We start from the raw sequence: 6,404 nt of genomic DNA, 5'->3' as shown, positions 1-6,404 counted from the left end.
TTAAGTAATTTTTGATTTTGTAGGTTTATAGACGCAAAAAAAACAAAACAAAAAATGAGCAGTATTATGGCAAGAGATACTACCTCAAAGTTGAAGGGGAATATCACTGAATTTATTTCCTTAAATGAGAAATTTTGGCCTGAAAATCTAGCATTGAGGTCATCTGAATGTGCAGCTCCATAAAATGAGAAGCATTGCTACTCGGCTGGTAGGGAAAAGGTACGAGTTTTATGCCAAAAAAAAAAAGGTCACCACTTTTATTTTATTCTTTTAATCTGTCTGAAAGTCTGTTCCCAGCTGTGCCTCTAGGTGGCGCTACAGATTAACCTCCCTGATTTTGTGGTTTGAGAAATGTGTACTAATTGGCTTCTCTGTCCTGTCTGCATGTGTTGAATCACATCACAAATTTAGTGGTATTTCCCTTATGTTACTTGAAGTTACTAATAATCCATAAAGGTTTAAAATAAGCCACCAGTACATTCTCAGCAAGTACCCAAAGTATTCGATCCCACAAATTTCCTCTTCTTCATATAAACAGTGAAGTTGTGGCGTTTTTTTAAAAATTATTTATTGTTTTATTTATTTTTTTGTATGTTGCAGAAATCTGGTTTATTTATGTTTTATTCTTTTTTTGTTTGACATTTTTTAGCTTTTTCTGTGTATTGACGGTTATGTATTTATTGTCTTTCATGTTGTGGGTTACTCGCTCGAGTTTTAGTGCTACGCTAAATCCTGTGGATTTGAAAGAGTAACGGCAATGCCAGGTCGTAGTGATATTGTTATAAGACGTCAGGTCTTTTAATACCAGAACAGATTCATATTGAATCTTATCTGTACCTTAATGTGAAGAATTTCATACAGACGTGTACTGTGAATTTTTAAAAGTGATTAATTTTAATTGGGGGGAAAAAAGGCTTATTTAAGTTACAGCATGTTTTTCCAAACATGCCACCTCATATGGTTGTAGTAGGTATTTAACATAGAAGGGCTTGCCTGTCAGTTGTGAATGCAGCTTTCTTATGCTTGCATAAGAAACCTCCATAAAGGCTGCTGATGATTATAGGGAGAATATTTCGCATATTTGGGTCAAAGGTTGAGTTTTGCACAGCACTAACTTGTAACTTTTTTTTAACAGGTACATTTAAGGTGCAGAGTCGCTGAATTACTCACTGAATTCTGTCTTTTTCTTCAGATCAAATCCTCTACCATGGAGCAGAGTGACAAATCCATTTTTTAAAAGCACATTTAAGAGGCCATACCAAAGGTTTAACATGTTTTAGTCAATCAACAAAGTGCATTTGCGAGTGACCTGAAATTAAGCAGGCTGTTTATATTAATCTGCTAAAAGTATCCCCTGTTTATATTGCTAATGTAATCATCTGAGGCCTTTTCCCAGAAACCTATCAGGTCATTTAACATCATATAACCTCACCCAGTTTCTCAAAGCCTTTGTTGTTCTGCTAGAAAAATAATCAACCTGTTTTCTGAGCAGGGAATTCTTCAAGGATCTTTTTTATTTTTTACAGTTAATTTCAGTTCAGTTTTATTTGTAGACTTCCAATTCACTACAACAGTTTGCTTAAGGCCCTTTATATTCTAAGGTAAAGACCCTACAGCGATGCAGAGAAAAGCCCAACAATCAGACGACCCCCTATGAGCGAGCACTTGGTGACAGTGGAGGGCAAAAACTGCCTTTTAACAGGAAAACTAAAAAAGTGTTAAATGACCTGTGACTGATTCAGTCATTAACTAAGAGGTTGAGTAAAAGCATGAAACACCTCTGGTGTGGTCCCACACTTGCTCTTGTGGTGCTCTTTGTTTGATCACACTTGGTGGCACGATGGTGCAGTTGAGATTTGATTCACCTGACGTGACCGCTAGCCATCTCAGGTGCGAGTACAACAGAGAGACATCTGTAACTAACGCATACTTTTACTTTATTTTAACAGCGTGCCAGTAAGAGGAGCCATTGACCAGCTTAAACCATGATACTGCCTTAACTCATTCGCTTAACACTTCACGTTCTTTCACAGCCTCGCCATCTCCGGCCCCGAGATGAAGATTTCATTTCCCTCACTCGACAGTTGTTGGTGCGTTCAGGTTATCGGGCCTGTCGCCTTTTTCCTAACCGCTTTTCCTGCTGTCACTGTTCTTTCAACTTGACCATATCTTGTCTTTTCCTTCCCGCTGCTGTTCTTCAATGAACTTAAAACTTCTGTATCAAGCAGGGTGGCCTGCCCGGATTACCATTGTTTGTTAGCCCAGTGGATGGAGGTTTCCATCTGTGTGACGACAGCCGGGTTCACTGAGCAGACACATAAACCTCTAAAGCAAGCTGCTTCATGGCTTTCACTGCACCAAAGGTCATTCCAGCTTCTTGACACTCACTGTTTGGTTGGAGTTTTAACACAAAGACACTGCACTGGTTTCGTCATCTCGAACTGTATGGTGCACCAAATGACTGTAAACCCAGCCCGTTGGGTTCTGACCAAAACAAAAAGCAAACTTTGAAGACATCTCTGTGTTTTTCACACTTGTGTCATAAGAAGGAATCATGTTGTGTTTGAATTATTCTGAAATGATTGTGCAATTTGTTCTGATGCTGTAAAAACTGGATTTTTCTACTATGACATGAAGACTTTTAAAGATACTTCATTTTTTAAGTACATTTAAGTTTCTATTCTTTATACCTCAAACTCATGAAAAATAAAAGTTTTTGATGCACTTTAATATTTCTGTGTTTTTATTGTTTTGGCTTTTTTTTTTGCTCAAAACTTCAATCAAAATGAATAAAGGTTTCTGTAGCTAGAAGTGAATCGAAGCTAATCAAGACAAAATAAATTTTAATGTTTTCAATATTATATATCTTTTCTTTATTCTTCTGAACTTTGAAGATTGGAGAGTCATTCATCTTCATAATAAATGTTATTTATAGGCACCATTGTTTTGTTTTTTTGTTTTTTTTAATTATTACATTATTTTTATTAATTTGACTCATTGTTCGTCATATGTCAAACAAATGCAAGTTGGGAAGTTTATGTACTAAAAGTAGCTGATGTAATCATCTGAAGCTTTCCTCAACCTTACCTGGTGACGTAAAACATTGAAATGTTTGCTGCAAAAAGTTTCTATATAAGCAATTACATGTTTTATTTCCAGTTCAGCTTCTTTTTTTTTTTTGTAATTTTTACTTTAACAGAACAAATTTTCTTAATTAGAGCTAAAATACAAAGATACTTAAAAAGCTATTTTCCTTAGTTCATTCATGTTTCACAGCATAGAATTCCATCTTTGACCTTTCTGGACATCTTTTTTCTTGTCCAGTGCCTAACATTTCATCATTCCTAACCTCCACCCAGTTCAGTTCTGAGCTTTTTGCCACTGCAGGACTTCCCCTGGCCTAAAGGTTGAAGTCCTATATCTCAAATTTGGTAACCAGTGTCACGAGCTAGTGTAATCCTTGTCCTAGATAAATGAGACCGTTGAGTTAGGACCGGCATATTTTGGCCTTCAGGGAGAAAAAAATAAAGCAACCAAAATCACTGTAGTTATTTCTACAGACTTTTTCTCTCATGGGTTTATACTTTAATTGGGAATTCTAAACTGGACGAGAGTGTGTTCGGCTCACTGTGTGTGTTAGCTCTGTGATAGTGGCGACCTGTCCAGTGTGTACGCTGCCTTTTGCCTTACGACAGCTGACCGACCCCGAAGTGGAAAAGTGGACGAAGATGAATTTAACAAATTTGGAACAAATTGGAAATTTGTTGGCCTCAGATTTTTGCCTGGTTAAAAACAGGGCAACACTCATGAAATATGGAAGGCTCTCATTTTAAAAAGCATTTAGAAACAATTTATTTCATTTGATAATTTAAATATCAAAGATGTTTTAATGCAGATCAACAGGAAAACCATCTGGTCCCGCCCTTTGACTCTAGATTCCCTCTTCCCTCGTCGGACATACAGTTAACCTATCTAACAGTCCGTGCAGCATTTGTGAGTCTGCTTTGACCTCTGATTGTTCCGGTTTGTTTCAAAGATTTCTAACCTCTCTTGTCTGACAACTTGACTGATTTTCTTTTCAGTTATAGTCTTATTAAGACAGTTCCAGTCACTCTGAGAGCCACTAACTTGTCATACTTTGACTTTACAACCACAAGTTTAAACACGTAGAAATCAGGGGTGTCAAACATAAGGCCCAGTGTCCAAAATCAGCCAGGACGACCAATCCGGCCGACCGGATGGTTTTTAGAAAAGATGAAGTAGGGAGTAGAGTTTGGACTTTTAACTTTATTTTAACTGAATTTTTTGATCATGTAGAAAAACTGGGACATACTACACTAATTTAAAAAACAAAATTAAGCTATCTCTGCATTTTGAGATGTGTAGGAAAACTTTACACTGACAAAAAGGGGTTTCACCTGTCCGGCCCACTTAAGATCAAAGTGGGTTGCATGTGGCCCACAACGTAAAATGAGGTTGATAATCTTGGTTTAAAGGCTTCTCACGTAATGCATGTAATATCTGTGTTTTATTACATTTGAAGAAGTCACAGAGCTATTTATGCTTTAAGAGCCATCTAGGGGACAGAGTGCAGACTGGAGTAGCAGAAGAATCTATTAGCCGACCTTTTGATTGGTGGACGACCCGCTCTACCTCCTGAGCCACAGCCTTCTCTTCCAGAGAATATTCTGCTTTTCCAGTCATTGCTGTTGTTCCAACTTGCTGTACGTGCATTCGAACATATCTCATCTGTTCTCTGAACTTAAGACTTCTGTACCAAGCAGGAGCAGGGGGGCCTGCCTGGATTACCACTGTTTGCTAGTCCAGTGGATGGAGGTTTCCATCTGACGACAGCCGGGTTCACTGAGGAGACACATAACTCTAAAGCAAGTTGCTTCACGGCTTTCACTTCACCAGAAGCTCCTTCCAGCTTCATCGCTGTTATATATTTTATTTATTTATTTTTTAACCTGGTGCCATCATCTCGGATGGTTTGACGCTACAAATAATGATTGATTGGTGTGTTTTCATCCCGATCACACGAGTCAGAAGAAGGGATCGTGTTGTCTGCTGGATTATTAAAAAAACCACAACAACAACTGCATTTGGTCTGTTCTTTATGTCTTATATTTTGAAAATGATTCAAGATATTCAGTATTTTATGTAAATTGAAAATGTCACATTTGATACCAGAAACAGGTGTGAAATAAACTTCTTGGTGACCTTTCTGTCATTTAGCCTTGTGTAACTTTGAGTAGAAATAGATGAAGCAGAATGAGTCCCAGCTAAAGAACTATTTTGTACTCTTACTTGTCTTAAAGTTAAGTAGTGCTCATTTGTAAACCCTTGTTACTGGTAGGGTATGCTTTCTATAAGTATGAGGGACGAATGCTTAGCACTGTTACCTTGCAGCAAAGTTCAGGGTTTTAATACAGGCAGCATCACTCTGGGTGGATTTTGTGTTCCTCGAACAATCAGAAACTTGATGCTGCTCAGCTCGGCCAAATATCAGAGTACAGAGTGTAGAAAAAGGGGCCAAAAGGTGTAACTATGTAGCTGTGATTCTGAAGTGGAAAACTTGTTGTGGTGTGTTCACCTTAAACCATAAACCAGTATCAGTTTATTCAAATTAAATAGTTTAGTTGGAAAACCACAATTGCCATTTTTAACCAAAGTAATGGGTGCATACTCTCCCATCTCTGCAGGCCTGTATCCATCCATCTATCCATGCTGGCCTGTCACAAAAAGTTCTGCTTTCTTCTTTGCTCTATTAATACTACGTTAGTAGGAATAAAGGGACATCTCTCAATTAAGGCCTTGTGGATTTCTGCTTCCCTCTAACTTGCCACTTCCACATTGAGCACTCTGCAGGCTGCTGCCGCGAAGCAAAAGCTGCCTGCAGAGAGGACGAGCTCTGTCGTTTGCAGAACTCTCTTAGAAACGGGGGAGTTTTGTTTTTGCAGAATGCCAGACTGTTCATGTTTGCAAATGTCAACATTTGTAAAAGCCGTCGTTGAGCTCCAGCAGACTGAGGGCCCCCAGAGGGATTAGAGGAGGCTCTGTTTACCTGCTCTGAGGAATGCTGCCCTGCACCGACGCTTTTGTATCTGACAGGGACCCAAGGTCACAGTGCCGGGAGAGATGGGCCGCTTTGTCCCTCCCTGAAGTTTCCACCTCACAATATCAACAGCACAACACAATGCGGGAGACGAAAATGGAATTCCTGCTCATGTTGCAACAGTGTTCAGAAACCCAGGTTCAGAGGCCCCTTTTACCTTTGATGGGTCTGAGTGATTCACCAACATTTATCTTTTTTTGTGTGCATGGGCTTTTCTTCTTTTTTTTAAATTTGAATTTATAGTCTCACATTTTCAGAACTGCTTTTGTTCTTCTGCTTGACTGTC

Source organism: Aulonocara stuartgranti, assembly GCF_965226115.1.
Source record: "Aulonocara stuartgranti genome assembly, chromosome: 9".
NCBI classification, from domain to species: Eukaryota; Metazoa; Chordata; class Actinopteri; order Cichliformes; family Cichlidae; genus Aulonocara; species Aulonocara stuartgranti.
Note: the sequence above shows the minus strand (reverse complement) of the source record.